This window comes from Mustela nigripes, chromosome 2, assembly GCF_022355385.1.
Source record: "Mustela nigripes isolate SB6536 chromosome 2, MUSNIG.SB6536, whole genome shotgun sequence".
Lineage (NCBI taxonomy): Eukaryota > Metazoa > Chordata > Mammalia > Carnivora > Mustelidae > Mustela > Mustela nigripes.
Window position 1 is genome coordinate 95,888,555 of NC_081558.1, and position 13,697 is coordinate 95,902,251.

General features: G+C 48.8%; 1 protein-coding gene across 4 annotated transcripts in view; it reads right to left on the reverse strand.

The window, feature by feature from the left end:
- NMNAT3 (nicotinamide nucleotide adenylyltransferase 3) overlaps nucleotides 1-11,421 on the reverse strand; it is a 125,042-nt gene extending 113,621 nt beyond the window's left edge. The window contains exon 1 of one of the 4 annotated variants that reach the window (XM_059391033.1): nucleotides 11,206-11,420. The gene's annotated coding sequence lies outside the window, so the exon portion shown is untranslated. The other 3 variants (XM_059391037.1, XM_059391034.1, XM_059391039.1) reach the window with 3 other exon arrangements.
- Between the last annotated feature and the right edge of the window lie 2,276 nt (nucleotides 11,422-13,697).

Consider the following 13,697-nt stretch of genomic DNA (forward strand, 5'->3'; position numbering starts at 1 on the left):
AAAGGGAGAGGAGGAGGAAAGAGAGAGGAAGTGGAGAGAGAGAGAGAGACAGGAACGGGGAGAAGAGAGAGAGGAAGGGGGTAGAGGGAGAGAGATGGAGGGGGAGAGGGAAGGAGAGAGAACAAGAGGACCCTCCAGTACTGATAAGGAAATCTCTCCCAGATATATTGTTAAGCAAAAGGAAAAAAAAAAAAAAAAAAGCAAAGCACAGAACAGAAATATAAAAATACCTGTAAACTCTGAAAGAATGTAAAGAAACCTAACAGTGGTGGTCTATGAGGAGGCATGATGAGAAAGAACATTTTCACAGTATACGTTTATACTTACTTTTTCTTAACTTCCCAATCATGTAAATATGTCAGCTCCCCAAAAGAAAATTTTTTTTGAATTTTACTTTTTTTTCAGCGTTCCAAAATTCACTGTTTATGCACCACACCCAGTGCTCCTTGTAATCTGTGCCCTCCTTAATACCCACCACCATGCTCACCGCCCCCCCCCACCTCCCTCCCTCCAAAACCCTCAGTTTGTTTCTCAGAGTCCACAGTCTCTCATGGTTTATCTCCCCCTCCAAATTTTTTTTAAAACAAAACAGAAAGCTGGGACTTTCCAGGTAGTTCTCAAAGGACTAGTTAGGCATACGTAAGGACTATGACTGAATTTGCTTTCCAGCATAGACACAATGTGACACAGTTTCCATCCAGGGGTGGGCCTATGTTCCATCCCCTGAAGCTGGGCAGGATGGTAAACAGGAGATTTCTGAGGTTGGCCCCTGAGGACACCTACTCTTAGAACCCAGGCTGCGTGACAGTGTGTCCTGGCCACGAGGTCTTAAGACGGCTCCAGCCCCTGGCTACCATTTAACTGTCACTGAACGAGCGACGCGGGGTGAGACTTGCCGAGCTGAGTCCAGTCAACCCCTGGAACTCTGAAAGATGCTCAGTAAATGACTGCTTTCTTTTAAGCCCTGAAGATTTGAGGAGTAGCTCTTAGTTTGTGCCCTTGCCTTACACTTCATTTTCCAAGATGGTATTTTCCTGACAAACTTCCAACAGTTTACCTCTGACCCCCAAGGAGGTAGCAGAAACAACCTGAGAGGGGCACATAGTTGGCTGGCCACATGAGAACAGGAATCCTCTAGAACAAGTAAAAGATGTTGACCCTGCGTGCCTATGGGAACCACAAGAGGTCCCATTCAGCAGGCTATCAGATACAAAGGTCTGGCAGAGAGGGGGTGTATGGAGATGGGGATGCAGGGGGCATCTATGTAAAAGTGAAAGTTAAAAACCAGGGTCATGGATGAAATCATCCAGGAGGAGTGTACAAGCAAGAGGAGGCCAAGGGAAGAACTCCTGGGCGCCCCCCCCCCCCCATCAAATGCCAGCAGAGGAAAGGCAGCAGGGAGAGAAATCAAAGCAGCAGCAATCAGGCAGGAAGGAGGAAAATCCAAGAAAGAAGGGTTCAAGAGCAGAGCATGGTCAGAGCCATCCCAGGTTGTAGAGAAGAAACATGCAAGGAAGGCCCAGGAGACTTGGCAGTATGGATGTCACTGGTAACCTACAGCAAAGTAGCCCTCCTAAAGTGGGAGAGGAAGAAGTTAACATTTCAATGCACAGGACACCAAACAGCAAATAATCTGGAGCTCTCTGCTTTATCTTCTGAGAAACACTAAAGGAAAAAGGGAAGAAAGGAAAAAAGGAAAAACATCAAATGCACGTGGTGGAAGAGAAAAAGGACAGGAGACAAACACTGACAGATGGAATAACCACCATCTGCATGCAGAGACATGAATATAAAGGCACAAGGTGAGCCAACCAACTGCCTCCTCTTGCATTCTTTTTTTTTTTTTTTTTTGGTAGAGAGGCTAGGAAAGATTCCTTTGCTAACAGTTCACAGCAATGGCGAGGATGAGTAAAAAGATGTGCAAGGCAAGGAGAGCACTCTGGCTCTGCCCAGTGAGCCAGTCCTGACAAGGGCCATGGCTGCAGGGGCGCCTCGCCGAGGGGGAAGCAGGAGGTCAGACCACAGTAATGTCTGCCACACAGGACGCGGGGACGGGGCATTCACACCAGCAACTCACCATCTCATTCTTTGCAGAATAATGCATGCGGAACCGCGGCTGGAAGGAAAATGGCCACATTTCTCTAAAACACTGGGATCTTGAATCTTTTCTACACAAATTCTAAAAAGCCCATAACTCAACGCAAAGGGTTTAGCCACTCAACTTTACTGGGCTCATTACATGAGCAATTTTACATCATGTCCTGGAGTAAGGCCCTCATTTATGGTGACAAACATACCGATAGACTTGGTAATAATAAGTACACAGAAAATGTTTCTAGAATCTGCATTACCCTCCCCCAGATTTCTGCCCCTATTCCTCCTTCATGCATAGAAAACAAAAAACAAGCATAAAAAATGGACTGAGACCCACAAAACTATAGAGTGAATTAAGTTGAAATGTCAACACACCCATTTGGTGCGCCTCAACTGTGAATAGGTATTTTGATGAAGAGCTTAGTAAATCTTTAATTGGAGATGGAGTGTTTCTACATAAAGGCGATGACTAGAAAACATTTATCAGAGAGCCTAAAGCCATAACTATAGAAATGTTCTCCCATCCTTTGGTATTAGTGTCAGTACGGTGAATACTGTATTAATATTAAAACATGGCACTGGAGATATAATCGTGGGTTGACAAATGAGTTTAAATGTTATCTCCCAATGAGTTTTTCTTTAACATCATCTTAATGTACTTGAGAAATAACAGAAAAAAGTCAAGGTACATCAGAGGTGGAAACATTGCTATGATAAAGATCAATCTCACTACACACTCAGGCCCTCTTCCAGAGTGGTGGGTCTCAAACTGCACAGCTGTGAACACAGCTGTGAACACTGTCCTGCTGCTTAGGTCACAGATTAATACTCTATCCCAGTTAAGGGAAAATGTGGCAGTATTTTTCTTAAAGATGTCAGTTTTTCAGAAACTTCTGGGGTTGGTTACTATTTAACGCAGTCTTCAATTTAATATAAAAGGGTCTCTGATTCAGCACATAATTGTGAATTTGGTTATTTTCAGTTTAGCACATTGATAATGTTCATGGTGCTTGGGGAAGAATGTCACAGCGGACGCTGTCAGTGCTGTGCCAGGAGCATTCAGGCCTCACTGTTTTTGTTGTTGTTGTTAATTTGCACTTTTAAGATTTTACTCATTTATTTGAGAGAGAGAGCACGTGCCCATGAGCCGCAAGGCGGGGCCGAAGGACAAGGAGACTCCCTGGCTGAGTGCAGAGCTCGAGCACAGGGTCTTGGGGTCATGACCTGAGCTGAAGGCAGATAACTTAACCGACTGAGACACCCAAGCACCCCTAGGCCTCACAATTTCAAGGCAAGCCAGCTTGACTTCCACGTGCTCGGCAGTCTCCCTTAGCCCTGATGCTTCACCGGGGAAATGGAAGCTACCAGAAAGCCCAGAGAATTAACTCCACGTAAAAAGCAATGCTCAACCAGTGATGGACAGCAATGGTGGCTGTATATTCAGCCCCTACTCCCCATGAGAGGCTAACTCTGGGATAGGTGCTCTACACTGGCTGCCAGAGTTTAAGCTCTAGTGGTCCACACTGCTGCCCTGCTCAAACGATGTGCTTGTCTGGCTTGTTTTCCTATTTTCTGCTAGGGCTTCATGGAATCTCCTCCCAGGTAAATCACCAGACTCAAACTCTTGTCTCAAATAAAAACCCCTGTTATGATGTCCTAGTGTATAAGAACTGCTGCCTTAGGACACATCACTGGTCATGCACTAGCTCCTTGCCAGTGCGAGGTAGAGAGGACACATGGGTTTAAGGACAACCCAGGGACAGCTGGTATTAATACAAAACCCAGTCCCAGAGGTACTGGAGGACAGAGGCCTGAGCAGGACAGCAGGGCTGCCCCAGACAACTACTGACTTAGGAAATGTGTGTGGGTGTGTGGGTGTGTGTGTGTGTGTTGAGGGCAGAGGATGCTGAAGCTTTACCAACAAGGATCTCAAAGACTGTAAACCCAAATCCCCTGTCCCCACAATCGCAGTGAGGCAGAAGGATGAGGGAGGCTCTAGGAAAGGCAGAAGGGCAGAAGCTGCAAGGCAGGGAGGAGCTGTAGACTTTTCCACCTGAATGAGCCCCCACCCCCACCCATGCCGCCCCCTGGTGTCTGATTCTCTGAGCCAGAATGAGCACATCTGTTGGCCACTCAGCTTGTGGACTCAGAGCATGTCCTTTGCCCAGAGACACGGAGGCAGGGAGCCAACCCCAGCGTTAGAAATTATTGATTGACAAATTTAATCAGGAGAAGGCCATAAATGTAGTGCCCTTAAACCTGCCAACAACGTAAAGGTCATTATTTAACTTGGCTTGTTTTAGGATTTTTTTTTTTTTTTTAATGGAGAGTCAAAATACAATATAGAAAGTTAGAAATGTGGAAAAAAGAGTTATCCCTAGTTTCCCCATTCTGGAGAAATTCTTGTTCCCTTTGAGTCATCTCTTGCAGACTATTTTCCTGAATCCGTACTTAATAGAGTAGCATTCTGTTTGCTGAGCATGTAATGACTTCCCAAGCTACTAATCTCCATAGTTTTAAGTACTGCATAATATTCCATCAACCTAATTTTCTGGAGCTTGACTATAGTCTATGTTACATATTCAGGTTACTTGTAAGTTTTCACCATTATAAATAATGATGGATCTTTATACAGTGGCTTTTTTCACTTTTCAAATTATTTTTTTAAGACAGAATCCCAGAAGCCAACGGACTGGTAGCATTCCAGGGACCCCTGAAAACGGCAGCCTTCCCACTTGTATTGTCCGCAGTCCTCTGATGACTCATAAAATATAAAGTGGGTACAACACTGGCCTCCGTCTTCTCTCTCTCTCTCTCTCTCACACACACACACACACACACACACACACACAAAGACAAGACTGATCAACAGCATTATAAAAATTACATAGAAGAGGACCAGATGGAAGAAATAAAAAGCAAGGCAGTCTTTGATACTAACCATAGGGTCTGTGCAATAAACACTTATTTCTGATCTTTCAAAATGAAAGTGGCTAATAATTTCAAGTTAGACTCTTCCACACTAATTCATGTAACAGGCATTCTGCCCTAATGACCACCTGCTCAGAGAGAGACTTCTAGCCTTTGAAAGCCTGCTCCTTACCTGGCCTGCTGTTACTCCCTTCCTGACACTGCCTTTCATGCTCTTCCACAGTCCACTTACTGGGCCCAAACCTGCATTAGTCCCCTCACTTGTTTTCATCATTCTTTTCACTCCTCAATGGCAAAAGGCTTTCCAGCGAGCACACTGGCTGACAGCAGAGTTGCTGATGGCTGCCGCAAGGATGGAATTAGGTCGAACTGCACTGGTCAGCGCTGCTCCACACTCCCTCCTCTGTCAAACACGGACCTGGGGAAGGACCAGAATCAAGGCACTAAACCCTTTGTGTGTGCCTCCAACAATGTTCACTCTGCTGCTGCAAGTCACTGGGAGGAGTTGGAACTGCCTTGACAGTTCCCTCACATAGGAGGAAGCCAGGGAGGAGGGAAAGATGGGCGGGATGGGGGGGAGCAGGAAGATTGGTTCTAATTTAAAACCATCTTAGGAGGTCGGGTGACTGATGGACGCATTTACTCCCCAGAACCTTTTTTCCTAAGTACCTACCACTTAACGTGTACTTCCAAGGGGAATGAGTACCATTATCATGCGTCAGCCTTATGGGAGGGAGATTTCCAGAGCCCCTTCTTTCCTCCATTGGCTCAGGGCCACATGGTGACAATCACATGAGAGCTGTGCCCTGAGAACCCAGCAGTCACACCCAACCCACCGAAATTGGCTTTCTCAATTTCTGCCCAGCAATGCTACTCTCCTTCCTTTGCTTCGGGGAAGATGGTAGCTCATCTCTTGTAATAGGGTCCACATTTGAGACTGGCAGGGGCGGGGGGTGGGGAACGAAGACATATTTTGTCATCTGCTCTGGCCAAATAAAATAACTCTCTGGCAATATTCAGTCCTGAAGACAGAACGGTTCCTGGAGCTGTTTGGCTTGTGTCTTATTTAAAACCCGTCTTTCTGTGTTATTTTCTTCTAGCTCTCATTGGAACTGCATGTGCTTGAAGGCAAGCATGGGGTCCCCCGGAGGACTGTGCTGGGACAGTGGGCTCTGTAGGAGTCCAGGCCCTGTGGGCTAGCCCTGCCATAGGTGCCAGCAGCCAGGTAGCCCCGCCCTCCTGGACGAGAGCAGCCAGCTTGCACTCCTTTCCTCCCAGATGGCAGGTCCCTAGCTCCAATGTGAGAAAATCTATGCTGGAACCTCACTCAGCTTGTGTGCACAGGGCTATCAGAGAAAGAGAAAACAGGCTTTCAGACGGAGCCAGTCACTCAGAAGGAAGCAAGCACCAGAGCCCACCCCCTAGATTTACCCTCAGTGACCAGACAGACATCTATTGGCTGCCACTACCCGGCACATGTGTGAGGCTGAGGATGGGAGCATCCAATGAGACAACTTCCAAAGAGGGCTCTGCAAACTTCAAAGGGTTAAGTAAACTGAACATTAGCATTCCTCTCCCCATTCCGAGGCTAAAGCACAACAACGTTTTAAAGTACGCATTCTTATAAGATGACCTTGGCAGTATAAACCACAGTTTACCGGAATTTATAGAAAAATGCCATCCACCGGTCTTCAAAGGTATATAAATAAATGAGTATGAGCCTCAACCAACATTTATGGACACACTCTACACGGATACTGAATAGATTTCTGCAATCGTCCCACCTTTTCACATTCTCATGGCATGCCAGGCTCTCCTTCCTGACAGTTCATACCTGACAGTTCATACCATGACAGCATGTGTGCTCATATGCTTAACTCCGCCTTTCTTAATAACCTGTCTCATGATGCCCGTGGGCCCCCTGAGGGCTGAGACGGAGTTGCTTTGACTCAGCCTTCTAATCCCCACGACCCTGCCTGAAGAATTTATAAGAGAAAGAAAGGAAAGGGAGATAGGCAGGGAGGGAGGAAGGACAAGGAGCCAGGCCCGGTGCTGGGGACCAGGAACGCTCAGTCCAAAAGCTGTGGAAGTTCTCACAGCCCAGCAAAGGGCAAGTCGGGGTCAGCTGGAGAAGGGCGTGCCTGGCAGCAGTGGCCACTGGGACTGTGGGAAGGCAAAACCAATTCAGAAAAGCTTCCCTGCAATAGGGCTGTGTCTCCGCAGCTGCTCCAGGAACTCCGGCTTTAGGGGCAGTTCTGGTCAGGGGCAGCGATGGCAGAGAGGCATGGAGATGCAGATCAGACCTACGAGGGAAAGGAGGCCAGCCCCAGAGATGGCACTCCTAGGGAGATAGAAGAGACAGCCCTCACTTCCAGAAGATGCCACTTTCACCCAAAACCCCATCACGGAGAAGCTTAGATTTGCCCAGACTCATACTAGTAATAGAACGAATGCCCTTCTATTCCTGCTTCCCAGATTGGGGCTGTGGGTCTGTGTGTAGGTGAGGGAGACAACAATGAGGGGGCCGTCAGCCCCCCGTGGCTGGTTAAACACCACTATGCCCAAGTGCGAGGCTGAACCAGTGGGGTAGCAGCCGCCATCCTGTGGCCTGCCCTGCAAGATGGGATCCGTCTGTCTTCACCAGGGAACCGTGATAAACGAGCAAAGACAGACACTGGTCAGGACCAGCCACTTTATTTAAGAGCTTTGACAGCCCAAAGTGGTTTTACATAGAGGCACGGAAGATTTATCTCGATGATAAAATACCTGAACTTGAAAGGCACATAAATTATCATTTTGCAGGGTTTTTCCCTTTTAAGATTTCACATAGTCAAGTGCTTTAAGTAATGAATGAAATGCACATAAAGTTGACTTAATTTCACAAGAGTTGTCTGGTTCCTGTCTCCAGAGAGTCTTTGCTTCCAGAAGGGGCTGAGTTCAGAAGCAACGCCACCCCTCTGTGTCTTCGGCCTTCTGTTTCCACATCACAGCGGAGATCATTTGGAGGGCTGATAAATACGGTAATAATAACAGCAACTATTATACTGCTGAGCACTCACCCCACCGGGAGTCTGAGCACCAGAACAGCACCTCCTACGAGGAGCATTCCCACCGTAATACTCCTCACAGCCCTGGGAGTTCACACTACTGAGAGAGGGCTTCATCCCTTCCCTTTCCACCTCAAGCTTCCTAATTAAGTTCTTCTCCGCAGCACATCTCTTAACTAGGCAAGAGACCCTGCAGGAAAGCATCCCTGGTGGGAACTGAAAACTACCCCCTCAAACCAGAACAGCTGCCCTGAGCCAGCAAGGCCCCCAGGGCTGACCCTAAGGCCCCAATCGACCTGACCTTCACAGCCCAGCTTCCTATACTCACTGACCTTTGTCCCACCTTTTCCTTACATAAGCCTGGAAGTCATTTTGGCACTTCGCCCACAACCTTTAAGACGTCAGTCTGCTGGCTCCCTGGTCCTAACCTCACTGAAATAAATTCCTTTCCTGTTTCACCACCACTGGTCCCTCTGCCTTTGGATTTTGCCAGCAGTGAGGGCCGAACCTGTCTGTTTGGGATTCCCCCCACCCCCAGAGCCAGGTACTCCTGTATCCCTGCACTCCAGCTACCAATGATTTCCAGATTCCAAATGCAAAAACTGGGCCTTTGAGAGTTTCTATGATGCATGTGAGGTCACACAAGTAATTCTGTCAGACTCCAAACCTGCAGGGATCACCACAACGCGGCAACATACATGAAAACACTTGGCCAGGAGCAAGTACTTGAAAACACCTGCTTTTCTGCCCATATTCATACTCCTTTCTTTTAATCAGCACACTTTAACACAGAAAAGTCTGCATCCATTCATCCAGGCACCATTCTTCTGGCCCCCATACTTTGCTGCATGCAGGATTAACCAGACTGCATTCCCCAGCACCCACACCAGCCTCAGGATATCACCATACCCCTCTGAAGGTTGGAGGCAGCACCTGGCAGGGGCAGCCCCTCACAGGAGACCCACACGGAGCTGTGGGTTAGAGGCAGAACGTGAACAAGACAACTTTAGTTAGATCTTTTTCACCTTAGTCCTCACCCCCTCCCTTACCCCTTAGCTTTTGCTTCTAAGGCCAGTCTTCAAGACCTCCAACTCCTGTGGCTCCCGGAGGCCTTTTATCATGCAGAACATTCCTCTCTCTGATGCCTGCAGAAGCTTCCCAGTAAAACCAGGGCCAAAGATAACCCAGCTCCTCAGCTAATCACCCAGCACAGACCCTCAAAGCCACCCCCTCACACCCACCTCCCTCGCCTGGTTTCACCAACTTTTACCCAAAATAAAGAATAAGAACAAGAGCATCAGCAGTAGCAACTTCCTACATGTTAGGCATTGATGTATTTTAGGTGCACTAACTCATTAAATCCTGTAATAATCCTCTGACCTAGGCACTATTATTACTCCTATTTTAGTTCTTTAGGAGAAGAGGGAGATAGTACTTCTTCAGGGCCAACTATATGCCAGACACTGGGAAGCGTGCACAGAGGATAAGTGACCTGCCCAGGGTCCATCACAGAGCTGGGAAGTAAGGAATAAAAATCTGGACCCAGGTCTGCAACAGCCTGGCCTACAGTCTCCCCCACCCACCCCCTGCCCTTCTCCATGGCAGGCACCGCCACGGTCTGCAAGGGAGAACAGAGTGGCTGCACAAAGACAGCCCTCTCTCCCTCTTTCTCCACACCCTTCTGTTAACATCGGTCCTGTTTTTATTACCACTACCCACAAACAGTGCCAGTCTCCTCTCTCAACTGTGTTCGCCCACTCTCTGGGCCTCCCAGCCAGTTTTCATGCAGCAAATCCTAAAGCTTACAGCAACCGTGTAAACAAAGCCAAAGAAAGAAATAGGAAATTTCAAGCCAATAAAATACACGAAGAGGCTGACAGGTGATCCCTGAAGTGCCAAACCGCCTCCTAAATCCCTGGGATTTCAAGATCTGGAGGTCCTCAGCTAGGGACCAGAGGGTTACTGCCTCTGGGGAGCGTTTTCCCCAGCTGTTGGGGATGATGCCACCAATGAAAGTGAGCAAGTAACTGATGGAGAGGGAGCCTTAACGTTTTGGAGCCTTAGGAAACTGGCTGTAACAGGTGAGGCTTTGTGGGAAATGAGCACCTCAGGAGGGTGAGGCGGAGTAGGAGGGCACTCTAGTAATACCAGAGAGTCAGAAGCCCACAGGCCGAAACTCCTGAGTTAGATTTCTCTCTGATCTCTCAGGGCCAGTCAGAAGTGCTACTTAAGTGTTCCCAGTACCCCATTTTAGAGAACGGGCGGTTGGAGACATCCTACTCACAAGGTAAGAGGACTCCAGGTGGGAAGTGATTTTGCGCAGAGGCAGGCACTCTCTTTAGAGCCCAGATCAACGTCCTCCTCCAACCAGAAACCTGTTTTCACCTGTACCTCACTGGCTGACCCCGGAACACCGCTAAGTCCTGTAAATTCAACACCTCAATCTTCAATGGGAAGGCGCGTTCCTATTTTAGGGAGCGGAAAGTTCGGGAACTGGCTTCCTCCGAGCTCTCTGCAGCCAGGCACCACAGTCCTTCCTTTCCTCAAACAAGCCACCTTCTCTCCTAACAAAATGTGTTTGCTCTGTTGTCCTCCACTCTGGAACGGTGGGGCTCAGGCTGAAGTTGGCGCTCCCGTATCCTTCAGAGATGGCGGCCGCCGGTTAAACGCTCGCCCCGCGCCCGCACGCTCTTTCCGCAGTTCCACCGTTTACACTGTGTCTGTAGATGATCTCCCCGCTGTGGGTCTTTCCCTCTAGACTGTGAGCTCCAGCGTGGCGAGCACCACGTGAGCTCGCCCACCTCCGTATGCCCAGCACTTGGCCGAGTGGTAGGCACTTGGTGGCACGCGATGCGTATGTGGGGACACGTCTTTGTATCTGCAAGCTGCCAGAGTGGGCCAAAGTGGGTTCCGAACTCTTTCTGTGTGCCGGCCTCGGGTCGGAGCCGAAGGCCTACTGGGGCTTAGGCTGACCCCGCTACGGGGAGAGCAGAAGGCGCAAGAGCCTGCAGGGGAGGCGTTCCGGCGTCCATCCTACCCAGGCCAGCTGCCGGGCTCCGCACCCCGCTGCCACCTGTCGCCCCCAGGTCTGGGCCGGCGCCCGCGAGGCTGAGGGCGGGCTGGAGGCGCTTACCTGCGCGTTCGGGCTCCGCAGAGGCTCTCTTTCGGTGAGCCTCGGGGGACTGCGAGGGACTGGGGAATCCGCCGCACCGAACCCGGGCTCCAAGACCGCGCAGGACGGCGCCTGCTCCGGCGGAGGAAGGCCCTCTGCGGCCGGACGGTCCCGGGACAAGGCCGCCCGGGGGCAAGGCCGCTCCGCCCCCACGCGCTGAGCGGGGCGGGCCTTACGGTGAACTTGACCCCGCGCTCCCCGGGAGGCCCGCTGTGGGCGGAGCCAGAGGAAAACTCCGCTCTGCGCCCCGCCCCCTCGCTGGGGACGGTCCCTAAGGGCGACCCGGCCCTGTGCTCCGCCTTTTCGAAGCCCCGCCTGCCTTCCCACCCTAGAACCCCACCTCTGCTCTCACCCACTGTTTTTTTTTGTGTTGTGTGCCTCTTGGCTTGTAATTTTCCTGTTTTGTATTCCGTTTTATTTCTTGTTTTTATTTCTCTACTTTAAAAGATAGAATTAAAAGATATATCAAAGTAATACATGAACACTGTTTACAAAATAAAGTTATCTAAATGTTCTTACAATGAGAGCAACAAGCCCTTCTCCCTTGCTCCCCTTTGTATCAGTTCCTCCGTTTAGTTCTGGTGGTCACCCCCTTGTCGCTAAAAAAAATAAGCTTACATAGCGATTTCTTGATTTATCTATTGACTTTCTGCCATGTTAGATGAGGATTTACTCTCTGTGCCCCTGCTTCCCTTCTCTTGACAAATTTACACCTCTATTCTTAAGTCCTGCCCTGGTGAGCTCTGAGACCTCGAGGCTTCAGTAGAGGAAGGTTTTCTGGGGCCTGCAGCTAATACAATTGTGGGGGCAGGGAGAAAGGAAGGCTATGTTAGAAGGGCCTACGGAATTAAAGCTTGCAAATGAAAATTTATTGGGGATGAGCAAAATCCTGAGACCTGCAGAATTCAGGTCTCTATCCCTTGATGATGAGGGAACAGAAAGCAAGCTGAGGACAAAGCAGAAGGGGACACCCTGCAATCAGAAGGGGACACCCTGCAACCACCCCTCACCCTCCGCTTCTAAGTGGGACCTCTGTGACATTCTTTTGGGAAGCTCCCAGCTATCTTAATGTTAATGCCTTGCCAGAGGGGAAAAAACACCTTATCTTGATAATAGCCAGGTGTCCAGTATCCTGAGGTATTTTTTAACAAATGAAAATCCTTTGAAACCTCCCTTTTCCTTACTTCCCCCAACTCCCCAGTCTTAACTCCACGCCTCAAGACCCCTATACAGCAGCTCTTTTGGCCCACAGTTCCTGTTCCCACGCTTTAATAAAACCACATTTTTTGCACCAAAGACATTTCAAAAATTCTTTCTTGGTCATTGTCTCCAGACCTCAGCCCTCCAAACCTCACCTATACTCCAAAACCCCCATCACTGAGACCTTCTTAGATAATTTACTTCTTGAATTTGCTTCTCCAGTGTGACTGGTCTTCCTCTGCCCATGCAGAATCCTCCATAACTCCGAACCCTCTCAGGGGTCATGGGGTAAAGGTCAAGATTCATCTGTTTCTGCCAATAGGATTTCTTAATGGTGTGAACTAGAGGTGGGGGGGTAGGGAGAGGCATCAAGGATTACATCAAGGTTTTCTGATTGCTGCACAGATTCTCCGAGCATCAGTGACAAGTTCTTAACCTTAGTAGGAAGGGTGTTTTATTTTTATTTTTATTTTTTTTAAAGATTTTATTTATTTATTTGACAGAGAGAGATCACAAGTAGGCAGAGAGGCAGGCAGAGAGAGAGGAGGAAGCAGGCTCCCCGCTGAGCAGAGAGCCCGATGCGGGCCTCGATCCCAGGACCCTGAGATCATGACCTGAGCCGAAGGCAGCGGCTTAACCCACTGAGCCACCCAGGCGCCCGAGGAAGGGTGTTTTATAAACTGGCTCTGGGCCTCTGTCCTGTCATCAGATCCTTACAGTGCTCCCACGAGATCAGCTGGAGCTGCTCGCTGTCCCCACTTTAGGAGGGCTAGTACTGATGATCCCTCTTGTATCAGTGCACACAGCTAGCCCCCAGTAAGAGCCCAGGTGAAAAGGCTTGGTCTCCCCCTTCATTCAGATGTAAGAAATGGTGTCCCCACCCTGCCTGACACACCTTCTCTCTTCAGAGCTCAGCTTCCCCTTCCTCTGCTCTGCCTTTCTTTTCTTCTGTTCACTCTCCTCTTTCCCCTGCCCAGCTGCTGAGGGTAGAGGACTTGGGAGTAACTCCAACTGAGGGTGTGAAATGTGGCTCTCCAAGGTGACCTTGGGCAAAGCCACTTTACCGATTTGAGCCTATTTCCTTCTTTGAAATTGAAGGTAACAATCTCTACCATATTTAGTTTTAGGGGAGGATTAAATGGCTTAATAGCCACATATGCAGGATTTTTTCATTTTTAAAAACTTTGTTTCCCTAAATCACAAATTTTACATATTAAAATTAAACTTATTGAATATGAAAATTAGCTGCTCTT